This window comes from Eschrichtius robustus, chromosome 6, assembly GCF_028021215.1.
Source record: "Eschrichtius robustus isolate mEscRob2 chromosome 6, mEscRob2.pri, whole genome shotgun sequence".
NCBI classification, from domain to species: Eukaryota; Metazoa; Chordata; class Mammalia; order Artiodactyla; family Eschrichtiidae; genus Eschrichtius; species Eschrichtius robustus.
The window spans coordinates 32,672,368-32,695,330 of NC_090829.1; the positions used below are offsets into that span (position 1 = coordinate 32,672,368).

General features: G+C 40.8%; 1 pseudogene; it reads left to right on the forward strand.

Moving 5' to 3' along the window:
• The first annotated feature begins 405 nt into the window (after positions 1-405).
• LOC137766782 (rRNA-processing protein FCF1 homolog pseudogene) lies at positions 406-1,020 on the forward strand (annotated as a pseudogene).
• Positions 1,021-22,963: the final 21,943 nt, after the last annotated feature.

The following is a 22,963-nucleotide window of genomic DNA, read 5'->3' on the forward strand; positions in this document are numbered from 1 at the left end:
CACTTTCTTTTGGCTATTTGTTTGGAGTATCATCTTCCCTCCCTTTGCTTGGAACTTCAGTTTGTCTTTAGAGCTGGATGAGTCGCCTGCATATAGCATATAGTTGGGTCTTGTTTTTAATCCATCCATCCACTCTATTTCTTTTGACTGGTGAATTCAACCCATTTACATTTAGGGGGATTACTGATAAATGAGGACTTAGTACTGCTATTTTGTCTTTTTTTTCCTGGTTCTTTTATATCTCCATTGTTTCTTTTTCCTTGTGTTTATGTCTGCCATTTTAGTCTGGCAGTTTCTATGATGTTTCTCTCAGTTTCCTCTTTTTTTATATTTTGTGTCTCTGCCCTAGATTTATGTTTCGTGGTCACCGTGAGGTTTGTATACAATGTGTCATAGGTAGAGAAACAACAGTGCGGCGTGAACATGGGGAAGCAAAAGAAAACACGGAAGTATGTGACCATGAAGCGAATGCTTAGTCTCAGAGATCAGAGGCTTAAAGAAAAGGATAGATTAAAACCGAAAAAGAAAGAAAAGAAAGATCCCAGTGCACTCAAGGAAAGAGAAGTCCCCCAACACCCTTCCTGCTTATTCTTCCAATATAACACACAGCTGGGCCCACCTTACCACAACCTGGTCGATACCAACTTTATCAACCTTTCCATTAAAGCCAAACTGGACTTAGTGCAGTCAGTGATGGACTGTCTGTATGCCAAGTGTATCCCTTCTATAACTGACTGCGTAATGGCTGAAACTGAGAAATCGGGGCAGAAGTATCGAGTGGCTCTAAGGATTGCCAAGGATCCAAGGTTTGAACGATTACCATGCACACACAAAGGAACCTATGCAGTTGACTGCTTAGTACAAAGAGTAACTCAGCACAAGTGTTACATTGTGGCCACAGTTGACTGGGACCTTAAACAAAGAATCCGGAAGATCCCTGGAGTTCCCATCATGTACATTTCTAACCATAGGTACAACACTGAGCGGTTGCCAGATGATTATGGCGCCCCTCGGTTCTAATTCTTAAAAGACAAATTTCCTCTGCCTTCCTTCGACCAACTTTATCTTTTGCCAGTTCATTAAACATGCTATAGCATGCATTATTATTCCACTCACCCATATGCTCTGTAATGAGCTGAGTATGGTTAAATACACTCACTTTTTAATGTTGTTTTGAAAATTATATTTTGTGTCATTTTAAAATTTGTTGCATCTTTTTATAAATCAAATAATTGCTCACATAAAAAAAAATGTCTCATAGGTAAAATAGTCCTTTTTCTCCTGATAGTGTCTTATCTTCATTTGCCTACATGGCTTCCATCCTTTTCCTATTCCCCTTTTATGTTTTTATTGTCTCAAATAACCTCTTTTTACATTGTGAGTTTGCTGCCAAATAGAAGTAGCTAATGTTAATTTTTACTGCTGTTTTCTCTTTAACCTTTATGCTATAATTAAATGTTTAACAACCTATTCTGATACAGAGTAGCAATTTTTTGATTCTGTCTATTTATCACCTTACTCAAAGTTTTCTGTACTTTGCCCTTTTTTTTTCTGGAAGAAGAGTTCCTTTCTACATTTCTTGTTAGACAGGTCTAGTGGTGATGAACTCCCTCAGCTTTTGTCTGGGAAAGCCTTTATTTCTCCTTCATATCTGAAGCATAACTTTGCTGGATAGAGTACTCTTGGTTGATATTTTTTACCTTTTGATATTTTGAATATGTCATTCCACTCTCTCCTGGCCTATAGAGTTTCTGCTAAAAATTTTGTTGATAGACTAATGGGGGTTCCTTTGTGGGTTACTGTCTTTTTTCCCCTGGTTGCCTTAAAAATATTTTGTCATTGAATTTTAATAGTTTAATATAATGTATCTTGGAGAATGTGTTTTTGCATTGAGGTAGTTAGGTGTGCTCTCAGCATCATGACTTGTATATCCAGTTTCTTCTCCAAGTTTTGGAAGATCTCAGCTATTATTTCTTTAAATAAACTTTCTGTCCCCTCCTTCATCTCTTCTCCTCCTGGGATAACTATTATCCCTATGTTGCCTTTTCCAGTGAAGTCAGATTGTTCTTGTAGGATTTCTTAATTTATTTTTAGTTCTTAGTTCTCTCTCCTCTTCTACCTGAATTATTTCTAGATTTTTATCTTTGAGCTTGATAATTCTCTCTTCCATATGGTCTGCTCTATTTTCAGTGTTTTCTAATGCATTCTTCATCTCACTTTTTTTAGTTCTTCCACTCCAGAATTTATATTTGCTTTTTTTTCTCCTTTTTTTTGCAGTTAGCATTTTTAATTTACAGAGGGGATTGCCTACTTTCACTTTTTTTTTTTTAAACATCTTTATTGGAGTATAATAGTTTTACAATGGTGTGTTAGTTTCTGCTTTATAACAAAGTAAATCAGCTATACATATACATATATCCCCATATCTCCTCCCTCTTGCGTCTCCCTCCCACCCTCCCTATCCCACCCCTCTGGGTGATCACAAAGCATTGAGCTGATCTCCCTGTGCTATGTGGCTGCTTCCCACTAGCTATCTATTTTATATTTGGTAGTGTATATATGTCCATGCCACTCTCTCACTTGGTCCTAGCTTACCCTTCCTCCTCCCCACGTCCTCAAATCCATTCTCTACGTGTGCATCTTTATTCTTGTCCTGCCTGTAGGTTCTTCACAACTTTTTTTTCTTTTTAGATTCCATATATGTGTATGGAAATATGGTATTTGTTTTTCTCTTTCTGACTTACTTCACTCTGTATGAAAGACTCTATGTCCATCCACCTCACTACGAATAACTGAATTTCGTTTCCTTTTATGGCTGAGTAATATTCCATTGTATATATGTGTCACATCTTCTTTATCCATTCCTCTGTCGATGGACACTCAGGTTGCTTCCATGTCCTGGCTATTGTAAATAGAGCTGCAATGAACATTGTGGTACACGAATTTTTTTGAATTATGGTTTTCTCAGGGTATATGCCCAGTAGTGGAATCGCTGGGTCGTATGGTAGTTCTATTATTAATTCTTTAAGGAGCCTCCATACTGTTCTCCATAGTGGCTGTATCAGTTTACATTCCCACCATCAGTGCAAGAGGGTTGGTTTCCTTTTCTCCACACCGTCTCCAGCATTTGTTGTTTGCAGATTTTTTGATGATGGCCATTCTGACTGGTGTGAGGTGATACCTCATTGTAGTTTTGATTTGCATTTCTCTAATGATTCGTGATGTTGAGCATCCTTTCATGTGTTTGTTGGCAATCTGTATATTTTCTTTGGAGAAATGTCTGTTTAGGTCTTCTGCCCATTTTTGGATTGGGTTGTTTGTTTTTTTGATATTGAGCTGCATGAGCTGCTTGTAAATATTGAAGGTTAATCCTTTGTCAGTTGCTTCATTTGCAAGTATTTTCTCCCATTCTGAGGGTTGTCTTTTGGTCTTGTTTATGGTTTCCTTTGCTGTGCAAAAGCTTTTAAGTTTCATTAGGTCCCATTTGTTTATTTTTGTTTTTATTTCTATTTCTCTAGGAGGTGCCTTAAAAAGGATCTTGCTGTGATTTATGTCATAGAGTGTTCTGCCTGTGTTTTCCTCTAAGAGTTTTATAGTGTCTGGCCTTACATTTAGGTCTTTAATCCATTTTGGGTTTATTTATGTGTATGGTGTTAGGGAGGGCTCTAATTTCATTCTTTTACATGTAGCTGTCCAGTTTTCCCAGCACCACTTATTGAAGAGGCTGTCTTTTCTCCATTGTATATTCTTGCCTCCTTTATCAAAAATAAGGTAACCATATGTGTGTGGGTTTATCTCTGGGCTTTCTATCTTGTTCCATTGATCTATACTTCTGTTTTTGTGCCAGTGCCATACTGTATGGATTACTGTAGCTTTGTAGTAGAGTCTGAAGTCAGGGAGCCTGATTCCTCCAGCTCTGTTTTTCTTTCTCAAGATTGCTTTGGCTATTCGGGGTCTTTTGTGTTTCCATACAAATTGTGAAATTTTTTGTTCTAGTTCTGTGAAAAATGCCAGTAGTAGTTTGATAGGGATTGCACTGAATCCGTAGATAGCTTTGGGTAGTAGAGTCATTTTCACAATGTTGATTCTTCCAATCCAAGAACATGGTATATCTCTCCATCTGTTTGTATCATCATTAATTTCTTTCAATAGTGTCTCATAGTTTTCTGCATACAGGTCTTTTGTCTCCCTAGGTAAGTTTATTCCTAGGTATTTTATTCTTTTTGTTGCAATGGTAAATGGGAGTGTTTCCTTAATTTCACTTTCAGATTTTTCATCATCAGTGTATAGGAATGCAGGAGATTTCTGTGTGTTAATTTTGTATCCTGCTACTTTACCAAATGCATTGATTAGCTCTAGGAGTTTTCTGGTAGCATCTTTAGGGTTCTCTATGTATAGTATCATGTCATCTGCAAACAGTGACAGGTTTACATCTTCTTTTCCGGCTTGGATTCCTTTTATTTCATTTTCTTCTCTGATTGATGGGGTTAAAATTTCCAAAACTATGTTGAATAATAGTGGCAAGAGTGGAACACCTTGTCTTGTTCCTGATCTTAGAGGAAATGGTTTCAGTTTTTCACCATTGAGAACAATGTTGGCTGTGGGATTGTCATATGTAGCCTTTATTATGTTGAGGTAAGTTCCCTCTATGCCTACTTTCTGGAGAGTTTTTATCATAGATGGGTGTTGAATTTTGTGAAACGCTTTTTCTGCATCTATTGAGATGATCATATGGTTTTTCTCCTTCAATTTGTTAATATGGTGTGTCACATTGATTGATTTGCCTATATTGAAGAATCCTTGCATTCCTGGGATAAACCCCACTTGATCATGGTGTATGATCCTTTTAATGTGCTGTTGGATTCTGTTTGCTAGTATTTGGTTGAGGATTTTTGCATCTATGTTCATCAGTGATATTGGCCTGTAGTTTTCTTTCTTTGTGACATCTTTGTCTGGTTTTGGTATCAGGGTGATGGTGACCTCGTAGAGTGAGTTGGGGAGTGTTCCTCCCTCTGCAATATTTTGGAAGAGTTTGAGAAGGATAGGTGTTAGCTCTTCTGTAAATGTTTGATAGAATTCGCTTGTGAAGCCATCTGGTCCTGGGCTTTTGTTTGTTGGAAGAGTTTTAATCACAGTTTCAATTTCAGTGCTTGTGATTGGTCTGTTTATATTTTGTATTTCTTCCTGGTTCAGTCTTGGAAGGTGGTGCTTTTCTAAGAATTTGTCCATTTCTTCCAGGTTGTCCATTTTATTGGCATATAGTTGCTTCTATTAATGTCTCATGATCCTTTGTATTTCTGCAGTGTCACTTGTTACTTCTCCTTTTTCATTTGTAATTTTATTGATTTGAGTCTTTTCCCTTTTTTTCTTGATGACTCTGGCTAATGATTTATCAATTTTGCTTACCTTTCAAAGAACCAGCTTTTAGTTTTATTGATCTTTGCTATCATTTCCTTCATTTCTTTTTCATTTATTTCTGATCTGATCTTTATGATTTCTTTCCTTCTGCTAACTTTCAGTTTATTTTGTTCTTCTTTCTCTGATTGTTTTAGGTGTAAGGTTAGGTTGTTTATTTGAGATGTTTCTTGTTTCTTGAGGTAGGATTGTATTGCTATAAACTTCCCTCTTAGAACTTCTTTTGCTGCATCCCATAGGTTTTGGGTAGTCGTGTTTTCATTGTCATTTGTTTCTAGGTATTTTTCGATTTCCTCTTTAATTTCCTCACTGATCTCTTCATTATTTAGGACTGTATTCTTTAGCCTCCATGTGTTGGTATTTTTTACAGATTTTTTCCTGTAATTGTTATGTAGTCTCATAGTGTTGTGGTCAGAAAAGGTACTTGCTATGATTTCAATATTCTTAAATTTACCAAGGCTTGATTTGTGACCCAGGATATGATTTATCCTGGAGAATGTTCCATGAGCACTTGAGAAGAAAGTGTATTCTGTTGTTTTTGGATGGAATGTCCTATAAATATCAATTAAGTCCATCTTGTTTAATGTATCATTTAAAGCTTGTGTTTCCATATTTATTTTCAATTTGGATGATCTGTCCATTGGTGAAAGTGGGGTGTTAAAGTCCACTACTATGATTGTGTTACTGTCGATTTCCCCTTTTATTGCTGTTAGTATTTGCCTTATATATTGAGGGGCTCCTATGTTGGGTGCATAAATATTTACAATTGTTATATCTTCTTCTTGGATTGAACCCTTGGTCAGTATGTCATGTCCTTCTTTGTCTCTTGTAATAGTCTTTATTTTAAAGTCTATTTTGTCTGATATGAGAATTGCTACTCCAGCTTTCTTTTGATTTCCATTTGCATGGAATATCTTTTTCCATCCCCTCACTTTCAGTCTGTATGTGTCCCTAGATCTGAAGTGGGTCTCTTGTAGACAGCATATATATGGGTCTTGTTTTTGTATCCATTCAGCCATGCTGCGTCTTTTGGTTGGAGCTTCTTATCCATTTACATTTAAGGTAGTTATCGATATGTATGTTCCTATTACCACTTTCTCAATTGTTTTGGGTTTGTTATTGTAGGTCTTTTCCTTTTCTTGTGTTTCCTTCCTAGGGAAGTTCCTTTAGCATTTGTTGTAAAGCTGGTTTGGTGGTGCTGAATTCTCTTAGCTTTTGCTTGTCTGTAAAGGTTTTAATTTCCCCATCGAATCTGAATGAGATCCTTGCTGGGTAGAGTAATCTTGGTTGTAGGTTTTTCTCCTTCATCACTTTAAATATGTCCTGCCACTCCCTTCTGGCTTGCAGAGTTTCTGCTGAAAGACCAGCTGTTAACCTTATGGGGCTTCCCTTGTATGTTATCTGTTGTTTTTCTCATGCTGCTTTTAATATTTTTTCTTTGTATTTAATTTTTGGTAGTTTGATTAATATGTGTCTTGGAGTGTTTCTCCTTGGATTTATCCTGTATGAGACTGTCTGCTTCCTGGACTTGATTGACTATTTCCTTTCCCATATTAGGGAAGTTTTTAACTATAATCTCTTCAAATATTTTCTCAGTCCCCTTCTTTTTCTCTTCTTCTTCTGGGACCCCTATAATTGGAATATTGGTGCATGTTAATGTTGTCCCAGAGGTCTCTGAGACTGTCCTCAATTCTTGTCATTCTTTTTGCTTTATTCTGCTCTACGGTAGTTATTTCCACTATTTTATTTTCCAGGTCAGTTTTCTGTTCTTCTGCCTCAGTTATTCTGCTATTGATTCCTTCTAGAGAACTTTTAATTTCATTTATTGAGTTGTTCATCTTTGTTTTTTTGCTCTTTAATTCTTCTAGGTTCTTGTTAAACGTTTCTTATATTTTCTCCATTCTATTTCCAAGATTTTGGATCATCTTTACTATCATTACTCTGAATTCTTTTTCAGGTAGACTGCCTATTTCCTCTTCAGTTGTTTAATCTGGTGGGTTTTTACCTTGCTCGTTCATCTGCTGTGTGTTTCTCTGTCTTATTTTGCTTAACATACTGTGTTTGGGGTCTCCTGTTCACAGGCTGCAGGTTCGTAGTTCCTGTTGTTTTTGGTGTCTGCCTCCAGTGGGTAAGATTGGTCCAGTGGGTTCTGTAGGCTTCCTGGTGGTGGGGATTGGTGCCTGTGTTTTGGTAGGTGGGCCTGGACCTTGTCTTTCTGTTTGGCAGGACCGCATCCGGTGGTGTGTTTTGGGGTGTCTGTGACCTTATTATGATTTTAGGCAGCCTCTCTGCTAATGGGTGGGGTTGTGTTCCTGTCTTGCTAGTTGTTTGGCATAAGGTGTCCAGCACTGTAGCTTGCTGGTCATTGAGTGGAGCTGGGTCTTAGCGTTGAGATGGAGATCTCTGGGAGAGCTTTCGCTGTTTGATATTACGTGGAGCTGAGAGGTCTCTAGTGGACCGATGTCCTGAACTTGGCTCTCCCAACTCAGAGGCACAGGCCTGACATCCGGCCGGAGCACCAAGACTCTGTTAGCCACACGGCTCAGAAGAAAAGGGAGAAAGAAAGAAAGAAAGAAAGAGAGAGAGAGAGAGGAAGGAAGGAAGAGGGGAGGGAGGGAGGGAGGGAAAGAAAAATAAAGTTATTAAAATAAAAGAACAGTATTAAAAATTAAAAAAATTAAAAAGTAATTAAAAAAAAGGAAGAAAGAAAAAAGAGAGCAACGAAGCCAAAAAACAAATCCACCAATCATAACAAGCGCTAAAAACTATATTAAAAAAAAAAAACAGAAAAAAAACCTGAAAGAACCTCCTAGGACAAATGGTAAAAGCAAAGCTATACAAAGTCACACAAAATCCACTGCCTCAATTTTGGGATGATTTGTTGTCTATTCAGGTATTCCACAGATGCAGGGTACATCAAGTTGATTGTGGAGATTTAATCTGCTGCTCCTGAGGCTGCTGGGAGAAATTTCCCTTTCTCCTCTTCGTTTGCACAGCTCCTGGGGTTCAGCTTTGGATTTGACCCCACCTCTGCATGTAAGCTGCCCTCTGGCATCTGTTCTTTGCTCAGACAGGACGGGGTTAAAGCAATGGCTGCTTCAGCGGCTCTGGCTCACTCAGGCCTGCGGGAGGGAGGGGTGCTGAATGCGGGGCGAGTCTGCGGCGGCAGAGGCGGGCATGACGTTGCACCAGCCTGAGGCGCGCCGTGTGTTCTCTCGGGGGAAGTTGTCCCTGGATCACGGGACCCTTGCAGTGGTGGGCTGCACAGGCTACCGGGAGGGGAAGTGTGGATAGTAACTTGTGCCTGCACACAGGCTTCTTGGTGGCGACAGCAGCAGCCTTAGCGTCTCATGCCCATCTCTGGGGTCTGCGCTGATAGCCGCGGCTCGTGCCCGTCTCTGGAGCTCGTTTAGGCGGTGCTCTGAATCCCCTCTCCTCGTGCACCCCGAAACAATGGTCTCTTGCCTCTTAGGCCGTTCGACTTTTTCCCGGATTCCCTCCCGGCTAGCCGTGGCGCACTAGCCCCTTCAGGCTGTGTTCACGCTGCCAACCCCAGTCCTCTCCCTGGGATCCGACCTCCGAAGCCCGAGCCTCAGCTCCCAGCCCCCGCCCGCCCTGGCGGGTGAGCAGACAAGCCTGTCGGGCTGGTGAGTGCTGGTTGGCACCGCTCCTCTGTGCGGGAATCTCTCCGCTTTGCCCTCTGCACCCCTGTGGCTGCGCTCTCCTCCGTGGCTCCGAAGCTTCCCCCCTCCGCCACCCCCAGTCTCTGCCTGCGATAGGGGCTTCCTAGTGTGTGGAAACCTTTCCTCCTTCACAGCTCCCTCCCACTGGTGCAGGTCCCGTCCCTATTCTTTTGTCTGCTTTTTCTTTTTTCTTTTGCCTTACCCAGGTACGTGGGGAGTTTCTTGCGTTTTGGAAGTCTGAGGTCTTCTTCCAGCGTTCAGTAGGTGTTCTGTAGGAGTTGTTCCACATGTAGATGTATTTCTGATGTATTTGTGGGGAGGAAGGTGATCTCCACGTCTTACTCCTCCACCATCTTGAAGGTCTCTCTCTTTGGTTCTTTATTAGTTTCAGTCTCTTTAGTAAAGCATTCCTTCTGTTTGTTAATTTTATTCATGAACTCATTGGATTACCTTCCTGAGTTTTCTTGTAGCTTATTGAGCTTCATGACAACTATGTTGAATTTTTCTCAGATCGTAATATTCCATGCCTTTAAGTTTGGTTTCTGAAGAATTTTCATTTTCTTTCAGTGGCACAGTGCTACTGTGGTTCTTCATGGTGTCTGATAAGTTGTTCTGATGCTGGTGCATTTTAAGTAGTGACTACCTTTCTTCTCTAGGTAAAACTTTTTTTATTTGATTCAAACAATCCAATAGATTGGTAATTAGGGGCCTTTCTTTTGTTTTTCACTAGGTGGCACTATAGCACAAGTTTTTGGTTCTCTTACCTGCGCTGCCTCTGGCTGTTATTTGAGAATGGGAACCTTCCCTTCTCCAACAATTCTGTCTGAGGTGTCACCTGGTGCCCTCATTGTCACTGCTTGTGCCTCCAGGGTTGCTGATGCCTCGATGCTGTCAGTGTCACTGCTGTCACTGGTGTTGCTGCTGCGGACACCAGGATGGCAGGCACCTCCACTGTGTTCAGGATTGCCTGGGCTGAGAGCACCACCATGATAGGGGAAGGGGGAAGGTATGCAGGGAGCTGGGGTCATGGGTGCCTTTGCCACATTTGGGGTTGTTGGGTCATGTATGCCACCACTGTAGGTGGGGGAGCCAGAGTTGCAGGTGCCACCATAGCTGGAGGGATGGGGTCACAGGTCCCACTGCTGCTGCTGCTGCTAATTCCCTGTGGTAGTGTGTCCTCCTGCAACCAGGAGGCTGGAGTCACGTGCACTCCTTCTCTTGTTGCTACTGGGTTCTCTTGGGCTTCAGGCTTAGCTGCTGTAGCAGGGAGACCAGGATTTCGGGCACCACCTCTGCTGTTCCCCTGGTTCTGCCTCTTCTGTGTGTTCAGTTCACCCACCTTTCGATATACAGATGTATGGAACTCTCCAACGTCCTGGTGTGTTGGGCAGAGGAACTTTTTGTTGAGTTACAGATGTTTTACTGGTGGTAGATTGAAGAGGAGGGACAGAGAGCGTCTCCCATCACCATGATGCTGCTGTCACTCCCAAGAACCTCTCTCTTAATCAGAACATCTCCGTTTGAGTTCTACGAATTTCAGTAAGCATTACACATCATGCATGGGTGCTGGCTCATAAGTCTTATGAGTGGTATTATATTTTTAAAAATTAAATATGTGGAGAAAGAAAATGCTGGCATTTGCTAGTCTATGGCTAAAAGCTCAATCCCTCATTCATAAACTAGACTTTTTAGCACTGAAGTAGGCTACATGGTTAAATTTAAGGCATATATTTGGAGGGTCCTTTCAAGAGTAGACTGGTAACAGCAGCCCTCACTTCCCAATTATGTCCTTACTTGTCCTGAAGTGAATGGGATAATACTATAAAGTTAGCTAGCCACAAGAGTATGCTTAATCATTTGTTACTGGTCAGGGTTCAGCCAGAGAAGGCAAATGCTCTGTAAGACAGTTTTTACCCTCAGAGCACTGACACCCTCCGCTGGGGTATAAGTTGGCTGGTCCTCTCAAAGTTGGGGTGGGCAGAGACATGACTGATAATCTGGGGCTTCCATCAGAGGTTTTACCAATAGCAGCCGAGGATTATACAACTTTAAATCTAGTATCTCTCTAGGTAGAAAGGAAGGACTGAAAAATGCATCCTTTGGGAAGATTTGCAAGTGCAGGTGAGAGTGGAGTGAGAAATGAGCATTCCTGGCCTCTTTCCTAAAAGTGTGAGAACCATATTCTGAGAATGGGAGAAATTAGCATTAATGAGTGGTATAGGATATGACGTACTAACGCCTAGTGCATGGGCTATGGAGGCAACTGATATTGCTTCAGAAATACTGCTCCTTCGTGCTGAGAGTAATACATGATGACTTCAGTGCTCTAGGGAAGAAACATGCAAGAGCTGATAAGAAGGCATGATTTGGCTCCATTATGGCAAAGGATGTTTACACAAAATGTGACTCCCTGCCCCCAAGAAAAATATCACCAGTAAGTCAGCCTATCTAGAAAATGATCCAGCCGTCAAACTCTATAATCAGTATGCATTGTCTTTCTTTCTTTAGTACCACAAAGACAATATCTGGACAAACTTTTCCAAGTTGTGAATCACTTTATAATTGCTATGTCCAGGAAATTCCAAGCTGAAATCCACCCCATCCCCTGTTTCCTTTCCAACCAAGTGGGGTATTTTTTTACTCAATTAACCTGAGAATTTTTTTCCTTGGTGGAGGTCTAAATGTCCCTTTCATTGCCAAAGGGATCCATAACCTAAAAGATTTAATAAGATTTTATTAATCATACTAGGAACACTCCGATGGGGGAAAATAAAAGGGGGGGACAAAATTCCAAGTTAAAACATCCAGTGTCACAAAGAATGCTGCTGTTGGCTTCCCTCTGTATCCATTGATGGACAAATCAGAGTCTAATGCCCATGCATTTCTCTTCGCAGACTGTTTCTCACACACTGAAGGAGGAGCTAAAAAAGGTTTTTGTCTGTTGGCTCTAATATTGATTCCTCATAACAATGAGACAGAAAAAAATTCAAGATGCCCTGTGCAAAGCTTTGCTATGGATTTTAGTTCTGAATGGGCATAACATAGTTTACGGGTAAAATGGAACCCCTTGTCTAAAAGTACATAGGTTGGGATTCGATCCTGTGTATATGGTGGAGCCAGAGACTCAGATATGAGGGGTAGTTCTATTAAAGAGGTTCTTAAAAGCAATCTGTCAATCAGGAAGCTTCAGGAAAGAAGCTCCACAACCCCCGCTCTCACCCGCAAGCTCAGGAAACTAACACAAAACCCATGACAGAACTTTATTTTAATCACCCGTCTTACCTCAGAAAATTGTCTGACTGCGAGCTCCCCAAGACTGTGGGGCTGTCTTATTAATTTGCATATCAGTAGAACTTAAGACTGGTTGCTACACAAAGGAGATGCTCAAAATATTTGTTGAATGGAATTTCTCTCTCCTATTGATGAAGTTATTAACATCTTTATAGAATTGGGGCTACTTAAAATGTTTCTCAAATACTTTAATTTCAAAATCCCTACGTTTAAGTAAAATTTTGTTGTTTTAAATGATGTGGCTGAGGGCTGTACTGGGACTCTTTCTCTGTTTCTGCTGAGTTTCCTAAAGGCTGAGAACAAAATAGCGTGGGGCAAGAACTTGCAGTTTTCAGAGTGAGGCTGAACCCCTTACACAGACCCTGCATAGCAGGGGCCAAAAACTGAAGTTTTGACCCTCAATTCCTCACCCATCTTGAGGGTATAAAAGAATTGAGGTGAAGAAGTCAGGGAGCTAGAGGAGGGATTGATTTGTTGACAGTATCTAGAGGAGGAGGGGCTTCAAGGAGCACATGGAGAGAGCTTCAATGGGACCGTCATGGTTTAGGAACAGAATAGAATCATCTGACTCCTGCCTGAGAAAAACAATCTCTGGGGAGAGGTTGGCTCCCCAGAGGACTTGTGGCACTGCTACCATAGAGCTTTCCAATAGCTGTACTCCCCAGAGGTCTTGCTTTTTTGGAGCAAAAGAACCTAAGTAGGGGTATTGGCTTGTGGTCTCAATTCACAGAATACTGCCCAAGGGGGTTTCTGCCAGAGATGTAATCTGACCAGAAAGAAGCCGAGGGGGAGATTATAAATTGACAGCTGAAGGAGAGGCACTGCCCTGCAACAGAGCTGAAGTTGGAGGGGCTCAGTCAGGACCTGCTTTGTAACTTGTGGGACCCAGTGATAAAGGAAAACGCGGGGTTCTCTTCTTCAAAATGTATTAAAAATTTCAAGATGGCGATGACAGAGCATTAGACCAAAAGCCTGAGGCCCCTCTAAGCTCGTGGTCCTGAGCGTCCACACAGGGCTCACGCCAGTGAAACTGGCCCTGGACACAGCAGTGAAATCACACAGCTCACAAAAGTTCCCGAACGTTGACTCAAGAGAAATTAGACTTCTGCCACAGCCAGAGAAAATCAGTGGGGATTACAGAGATTTCAATGAAAGACGTCTCCTTTACCTCTCTTTCCTCTTCCTCTTCCGATCCTCCAGGAGTAAGAGGCAGCCTAGTAAGCAGGAAGGTGAGTAGAAACTAGGCAGAGAAATCAGCCTGAATGTTTGTCACCACTTCTCCACACTGCAGAAGCAGACAAAATGACGAAGGGGGAAGCTTAGCTTTACATGAAGTTTAGAATTTTAAGTATTTTATAAGGTGGACATTTTCATTACTGAAATAAGATATTTTGAGAAGGAAACAAAAGTAACTTGACAACTTTTTTTTTTTTTAACATCTGAGACTTGCCCAAGATTTACGCAAGGTGGTCATGAAAAAGAGGCCGACATGTGACATAGTGGGTTTACAGGACAGTGCTGGGAAAGAATAAAGGTACTTTATGAATGTGCCCCCAAAGAATTCTGCTGGTTCACTGTAATGGTTTCAAGTGTTTTTTAATTTATTTACTCAAACTTTTCTGAGTAAACACACACACACACACACACACACACACACACACACACGGGTGCCCACATATATAGATGGACTTTGGGATATACTTACATGAACATAACGGATTATTCGAGGTGAAGAAATTGAACTAGTGACTTAATTGAGCAATGTCTCAGAATTACATCAGTTACAAGCCACAGCAAAAAAAAAAAATGTGTGCATTTAAAATACTTTTTGTTGTTGTTTCACCTACATGAGAGAAATGCTCTAGGAATCTGAACTACAGAGGTGGGAGATAGCTCTAGACTAAGGGAGAAATACAAAAAAGGGCATTTTGGTAAAGTGTTCAATTTTAAAGTTATAATTAAATCATCTGCAACAAACAGGCAAGAAATGTGCTTTTACTGCCCTCAAGTGGTTTTAGTTTATCATTGCAACATCTCTATTTCAAGAGTGCTTCCATCACGTTCACATCTTAGAGACTATTTATTTGACAAAAGATATCTGGAATAAAGACTTTTAATGCTCAGATATTTTCCAAATAATCAAATAGATTAAGTAGCTTTATGTAATTGTGTTGAAATATGTCGACTCTATACAGATTTGCAAAATTAGTTGGTTTTGTCTTTTTTTTTTAATTTGTCTGTGATTGCTTCATGAGATCTAAGTTAACTGGTTAGTGTTTGGATAGGGAAAGGGTTTGGGGATAACTTTATGTTCCAAATTAAACACGCAAGCAGTCTCATTTCATACAAATGTTCAGAGAGTTCATACCTCAACATCTAATCACTGTTTGCTTCCTTCCCCTTCTACCTCACAGGAAGCTCGCTACTCCCTCCCTGGGTGCTGGGTCTGTGCAGAACTGGCTGGTCAGTCCACTGTGTTGCTGGCTTGGATGCTCCTTGGCTCTTTCAGATACTGCCAGCCCCTTGTGAACCCAGGCTTGGAGGGGTTGCTTGCAGTTTCTGCTCCCAGAGCATGTATTCCTGACCATGGAAAGGCCTTTCTAAGTCTGCTGGTTTACACACACACACACACACACACACACACACACACACACACACACACACACACACACACACACACACACGCCCCAAGGAAGCACAAGGAAATGTCTAGATGCCCTCCTATAACAGAAGAGCTCCTATTAATGCAAGGGATCTGTCTTGGGCCCTCTTTTTTCTGAAACCTCCTATTCCTCAAATGTTAGCTCCAACAGAATCTCCTGGAAGATTTGTTAAAACACTGATATCTGGGCCCACCCCCAGAGTTTCTGTTTCAGTAGTGGTGGAGTGGGTTCCAAAGACTTGCATTTCTAACAGGTTCCCAGGTGATGTGGGTGCTGCTGGCTGCAGGACCATCCTTTATGAACTGCTGGCTTAAATCAGTATTTCCCCAATTGTTCACATTAAGGTATAAGTAAAAACCAATCAAATGTATACTTCATTCTGGGTGTACTTTATGTTGATTGGTCTTCCCCCCAACCCCTCCACCGAGCCACAGGAGAACTTAGATCTTCGTCAGGAGAACCCAGTGATAAACGCCGTAAAAATGTTGAGGCCTCTGGAGAGGCCTGTGGCCCCCAGGACTTTCTCACTAGTTCACATTCAGCCTCCAGCAGTTTGTGAAAATGAGCATTTGATGTTCCTGCCAGCTGATGGCCCTAGTGGCTTCTGCTTCAGGTAAGCTGCCTGGCCATGACTCTCTGGATTCACCTATCTATCAGTATTATTTTCCTACTGCTACTGTATCAAGTTACCACAAGCCTGATGTCTTAAAACAATACAAGTTTATAGCTCTGGAAGTCAGAAATTTGTATGGGTCTCACTGGGCTAAAATCACTGAGTTGACAGGGCTACATTTCTTCTGGATGTTCCATGGGAGACTCTTTTCCCTAATTTTTTCCACCTTCTACAGCCCACCTGCATTCCTTGATGGTAAATCCATTCCTCCATCTTGCAAACCATTAACACAGGGCAGAGTACTTTTCACATTGCCTCCCTCTTCTACTTTTAGGGCCCCTTGTGATTACTTTGGGCCCAATCTATAATCGATTTACCTATTAGTTGGTTAGCAACCATAATTCCATCTGCAACCTTGATTCCCCTTTGCTGTGTAAAGTAACATATTCACAGATTCCAGGGCTTAGGATGTGAACTTCTTTGGGCAGCTATTATTTACCTACCACCACTTGTCTCCAGATTTCAGGGGCATTTCCCCTACAACCTCAGTTCTCTAATGTGTCTAAGAATAGTTGCTGATTGTTCTTATTTGTTCAGCTTTCTCTTATTCTAAGGACAGGAGCAATGACTTCTAAGCTCTTTACATTATCAGGGCTAACACTGGAAGTAGTATTTTTTCATACTAGATCTGGAGTTCTTACATAGCAATAACTGAATCTCTTACATCTTTTATCTGTAGCCTTAGACACACAACTTTTAAGAGAGAGGATATGGAAGGAAGTTATTCTGTCCATTATAAAGACTTTGCTTTAAATTTGAGGAATTTAGAGCAAAAGACAGAATATAAAAGATTTACATTTCACAGAAGTCAGTAGTCTTTCACGTAGTCTTTTGAAAATAAGTAAGAGGACAATTGAAGCAGACAAGGAAGAGACTTATCACTGAATTATAATCTGAAAGCCATGCCTTGTATCATCTTTTATACGCTTTGCATTTCAACAAAAATGTATATTCTATTCCAATTAATTGGGTTAATCTGGAAAACTTAAAAACCAGAGCACATTATTCTAGGGAAATTTAAAAATGTGTGTATATCACTTAAACTACTTTCTAATCATAGTCAAAGAGTACATTTAAATGCAACTCCTAAAGCTAAGCATTTAATAGTGATCTGTTAGAAATAGAGGAAAAGGTTTGAAAATTACCCATGTACTGCAATGTTGCTGAAATGTACATAATGGAGAAAACAACTGCAAAAGGACATGCAGGTGTGCAGGGGTGCTAGGGGACTTAACATGATTTCATTGCAATATGAAAGGCATTATTGCATTATTATGTATGCATTATTAATCACCAGGATCCATAATTTGATGATAATTATGTTAACTCTTTTTTGAAATGTTTTGACAAGTGTTGATATACGTTTTCCATTTACTTCTGGCAGAAAGTCTCAAAGTCTCCCCTCTCTTGTCTTTCTAAAGTATAACCACATAGTTGGCCAGGGATTTAGGAGATGTGATAAATTGTGAAGCATCCATTTCTTTACCAGAGTATATTTCACATCCTATATATTATATCAGAGGGTGCAAACTGGTAGCCTCAGATAAAGTTTGGTCTGCAGACACATTTCTTTGGGCCATATCTTTTTTTTAAAAAATGTTAAATTAGTTCCCAGTATTTAACAGACGGAAGACTGAAATTTAAAAATTTTGGATTTTTAGCTTTTATATTGGGAACATATTTCCATCAATTAACAGAAGACTGATATGAGAAGAAAGTCCCTTCTTGGGGAGGGGCCTGGAAGGCACAGGAGGGAATGCCTCTTTGGTTGGCAATGTTCCTACCATTCTCTACTGTATTACATCCATTCTATGCATTAATGCCCCTGTAGGCATTAGATTTTGCACCCCTGACACTTTTTGCCATGTCAGTCGTTGGTGAGTTCACAGACATCTAGCAATCTCTAAATTTATAGTGGACATGAGGATGAAATTACATAGAAAAGCCTAGCCATAGAAATTCTAATTCCCATAAACAGCTGAATCTGTTCATCAGCGTTTGTAATCATTGGTATGCTCTAAAATTTGTAAACTGCAGTTGAAAGGAAGTCTTGTAGCCAGATAACATCTGACTCATTTTTTTGTAGTATGATTAATTATACTATAAAAAGTATTTTTAAAATCCAGTCAGGATTCTTTGGACTCATAAACACAGACACTCAAACTCAAATGGGTTTAAAACTAAAAGCCAGGAGTGAAGGTTGGAATCTAGGAGATATTTAAGAAAACAGTAGTGAGAGTAGCAGACTGAGAACTGAGCACTCGGAGCTCTCTTTCTCTCAGTCTCCTGCAAAGTGTCCCTGCTTCTTTTTTTTTAAATTTTTTTAAATTCTATTTTTGGCTGCATTGGGTCTTCGTTGCTGCGTGTGGGCTTTCTCTAGTTGTGGCAAGCGGGGACTACTCTTCATTGCAGTGCACGGGCTTCTCATTGCGATGGCTTCTCTTGTTGCAGAGCACGGGCTCTAGGCACACGGGCTTCAGTAGTTACAGCGTGCGGGCTCAGTAGTTGCAGCATGCAGGCTTTAGGGAGCGCAGGCTTCAGTAATTGTGACATGTGGGCTCAGTAGTTGTGGCTCGCGGGCTCTAGAGCACAGGCTCAGTAGTTGTGGCGCATGGGCTTCATTGCTCCACGGCACGTGGGATCTTCCTGGACCAGGGATTGAACCCGTGTCCCCTGCATTGGCAGGCAGATTCTTAACCACTGCGCCACCAGGGAGGTCCCAAAGTGTCCTTGCTTCTGAGTGCATTTCTTACGATGCCTCTTCTTCACCCACCCACCCACCCTTATTTCAATTAGTTTCCCCTCCCAACCTTAATCTTCATATTGCCAGACTGTGTCCACCCCAGCCCATGGCCTTTGTCAGTCTCCATTGGTCTCTGAGAAAGGGCTCTGATTGGTCTAGCTCATCTTTTGAAACCAACCACAGAAATCATAAAGCAGTGTGCAACTTCTGGATTGGTAGCCTTGGGGTAATAACATGCCTTGTCCAGTCAGTCACAGCCAATGATATGTTAACATCATCGTAATCATCACTGTCATCTCGTATCATCACAGTCAATACCACTGCTAACATTTAATGGATACTTACTATGTGCCAGACAACCTCCTAAACCCTCTAGACATGATTCATTTAATCCCAATAACAACTTGGGAGGCAGACGCTATTTTGACCATATTTTATGGATGAGGCCAGTGAGCATGGTTGTCTGTGCTCAGCAGAGACTTGAAGGCAAGGGCAGCTTCCCTTCCAACCAGCTGAGGGGAGACAAGCAATAATAGACGTGTCTAGAACAAACCATTTTCCCTTTGGGCTTGCAAAATAGGAGGTTCACAGAGAATTACAAGGTAATCCCTTCATTGAGAAATAACTGAAACTGGTTTGCAATTTGCTTTGTTTGCACAGTTGTGCATCTCTCTAAACGTTTTATGGGCTGGTACAGTCAGCATTTGAGACAGGACAAATCCAGGGCCAGATTTTAAAGTACATAGAGCTCTTTCATTCCCACCCCCTTTCTGTGCTCCCCGATCCCATGGAACTCCTTTCTTTCCCTTTCCTCAGTCTCTGCTCTTGCTAGCTCCTCAGAGGTAAACGCTTTAGTTCCCTCCTCTGAAGACTCAATCTCACTCCTAAGATTTAGACCACATTGCGAACATGGGACTTGACAAGGTTGGACAGTGGCCAGACCGGGGTCACACTGAGAATAAAAGTTGCTACTCAATCTAAAACACCTGGATAGTCACAGGTTCTGCAGACTTTGTGTCTAAAAAGCCAGTCACAGACTCTGTGGTCAATTCCGAGAAAAAGTAGGACCTCAGTTGAGGACCAGCAGTCAAATACAAGTCAAAAGGCAGCATGATGGGTGATGCAGACACATCTAGGGGCTCCAAGAGGGAGGAACTAAGTAGTGGGAAGTAAGTCAGAAGCCAGAGGGAACTTTGGGGAGAATGAACACAGTGGGACAAACTCAGCCAAGAGGCTGTTGTGTCAGCTGTCTTATAACCACATTTGCTTGGGGTTGTTGGGAATCTCTTTGCACACATCATACACAAGACTTCTTAAAGATAGCTACACACTCATTGGACAACCGAAAACCACATGCCCCAGATTTCCTGCCATGAGGTGGTCTCAGTGGGCCTCTGCTCCTTCCATTCTTTCTTCCTCCCTTCCTTCCCTCCTTCCTTTCCTTCTTTCTACCTATATCAAATATTTACTGAGTCCTTATCAAGTGTTGGAGATCTAATGGTGAATAAAACAGTAATACTCCTTACCCCAAGGATTTCACATACCATAGGCGAAGATAGGCAAGAAATAAAAAGTCCTACTAAGATTTCTATTGCCAACATTTGCTTGATGTATTCTTTGGACATCAAGCCACACCTGACCAAGGAGCCCCCATTAAGACAGAACTTAACTAGCAACCTCTCAGTAAGCCTAGTGAGTAAGCATCAAGCTAGCTCACAACTTCCTCCTAAATACCTACTTGCCCCATGTTTCTTTGTGGATGAATTATGCTTCCTGCCCAATTTCCAAGATCTTTTTTTTTTTAAGACTCTTACTGTCTTAATGTTCTTTTCTTCTTACCCCTTTCCTTCTTATCTTAACCAGCCTTCAGAAAATAATCTAATGTCAGCCATGTGTACTTTAATATGAATTTGAATCATTGTACAACCTCTCCTTAGGGACATGGCCATCTTCCTTCCTAGTTTGAAAAATTGAATGAAAGTGGCTTCCCCCTACTAAAGAAATTTGAGAAGTTGGGTTTTTGATGAAGTAATAGCAGGGAGAAAGCCTGTCCAAATACACACCTTCTTCATTACATGTAAAGCTGGCCTTCATTCAGTATTTCCTCTGGTTTTAATTAGAAGCAAACAGTACTTTGCACCTTCTAAAAATGCTCAAGAGTAATGCAGAACTAATCTGCCTTTTCCTAATCCTCCCAAGTTTAAATTTCCTAATTACAGTTGTTTGCCAGCAGTTCTTTATTAGTACAGTGTCAGCTTTCAATAAGGGGAGGACTCATGTGGCAGCAAAGCCAGTCTTTTAGGGAGGAGACAGACTGCTCGAAGTTCATGACCATTCTCACTAAGAGGACACTGAGTATAGGAAAAGGGTCCAAAGTCAACTTAAATAAGCTGAAAAGAGCAGTGTCTGCCATTGCCTCATGTTGAAGTTAGGGCAGAGAAAACACCTATTCATTCCTGACAATTTAAGGCCTCATGAACTAGATACTGCTTAGGGCAAATTAATGGTGTTGAAAGAGAAAGCACCCGTCAATGCATGTAACTGTGTCCCTATTATTGGAACCTTTACATTTTATATTCTGTGTAGGGTGGAGACAAGACTTTATAAATGATCAGGAAGATGTTTCTTGCATTTTTAAGTCAGACTAAAAAGTGTCCAACTACATACTAATAGCAATTCAGTCTCTAAAAATAAACTTTGTGTCTGTTACTTACAATGCTGGCTTCATTGAGAGTCTATTTTACATGGTTTTTCCATGCCCAGAAAAAAAGAGGTGTGGTTCTTACTGCAAACACTTTTGAAGATCTATTTGATGATTTTGTAGGAACCATAAAGCGCCTAAGGATTACTCATATATTGCTGGCTTCAGTGTAACTGTAATGATGGTAGTGATTGTTTTTTAACTCTCTACAGATGTTGGGAAACTTCAAGTCAAGTGCTTCATAAAAAATATCACTCTACCTATGCCTGGCTCCTTTATTTTAATGAATGGAATTCTTTAAAAGCTTGGAATTGTGCGTGTTTGGTTACTCTAGTCAATAATTAAGACTAATTATTGTACAAAGCTCCAGAAAATTGAAACTGACTTGCTATATTTCATGAGCTTCTATCAAAAGAAAACAAGGTGGTTTTTTTGCCTTTTTCTGCTTTTATTGCTCCTTGTATTTTATTGAAGGATGGATAATGATGCTTATTTGGAGGAGTTGGGGAGAAAGGAACAGGACAAATTTTCCCCTGTTCCCACATTTTCATGTAAAATCAGAGTCTGTGAAGCAAGAAGTAATACAAGAAGTGATACAGCCCACCTTCCTCAGGTTTTTCTCTCCCACATTTTACACAGAGAAAATTTATGCCCGGAAAGACGAAGTCATTTACAAAGGTGAGAAATCAGTTGGGAAAAGGACAAGAACCGTGATCTACGTTCTCCAGATTTCTGGTCCAGTGTTCTTACCACTTAGAAAGAACAATAGTAGGAGGAAGACTTTTATGAATACAACACAAAGTTAGTAAATGTCTTTAGATCTGTGCATGATGCATACAGTTTTTATAGCAAAGCCTTTGGAAAACTTACATAAAGACGGAATAACTGAGCCCACCTGTGAAAAAAGAGAGAGAGAAACATACTTTACTTGAAATATTTTGCTAATTGTATAGGGAATATTCTGGAGAGGCTAGAATGGACAGCCATCACTTATTGACAGTTGAGAGATTAAGTTGGCCCTTGATACATCTCTCTGCTAGTCAAATCTATACCAAAGCAAGCATATTCGTTCGGTATTCCAAGATCGATCCAGAAAGCAAAACTTCTCTATTCAAGCCATGTAACTATCAGACTTCCTCTTGGAAGTAAACAAAACTAACTCTGGATGAGCTAAATCCAAAAAGAATTTCTCAAAAAGGTTATTGGATACTCACAAAATTTCCAGAAAAGCTGGAATGTTACGCACAGAAAACAAGCAGGAACCAAGAAAGCCTGAGCACCAGGAACACAGCTAAACATCAGGATGGACATGATGGCCATACCTGCAGGATGTCAGATGTTGCCCCTGCCCGTCTTGGACATTGTCTGCTACTGGCATCATTGCCAATGCTCACCCTGGAACTGTTGTCTCTGCTACCTGCACCAGGACAAAATCTTTGTCCCTGTATCTTCACATCACTTGCCTTAGAGTGCATTTATTGGCTGAGAGTGTCTGACAGTGTCAAGGTTATATGCCTTTATCCTAGCTGCTACAAAAGCTGTAAAAGCAAGCACCTGCCATTTCTTATTTTTGTGGACATCAAGAGTAATGGGTAACTCCTTACCTCATTCCTTACCCAAGAAGGTAAGGCGTACACATGATAGGCAACCAGTACCACCACAGACATCAGCTTCACAGATATCCAGAGCAAATCATGTTCATATTATTCAGTTAAGAGGGAAAAAATGGCCGTTTTCAACAACATCTACACAATAAACAATTACAATTATAAAGAAAAGGAGGTGCATAACCCA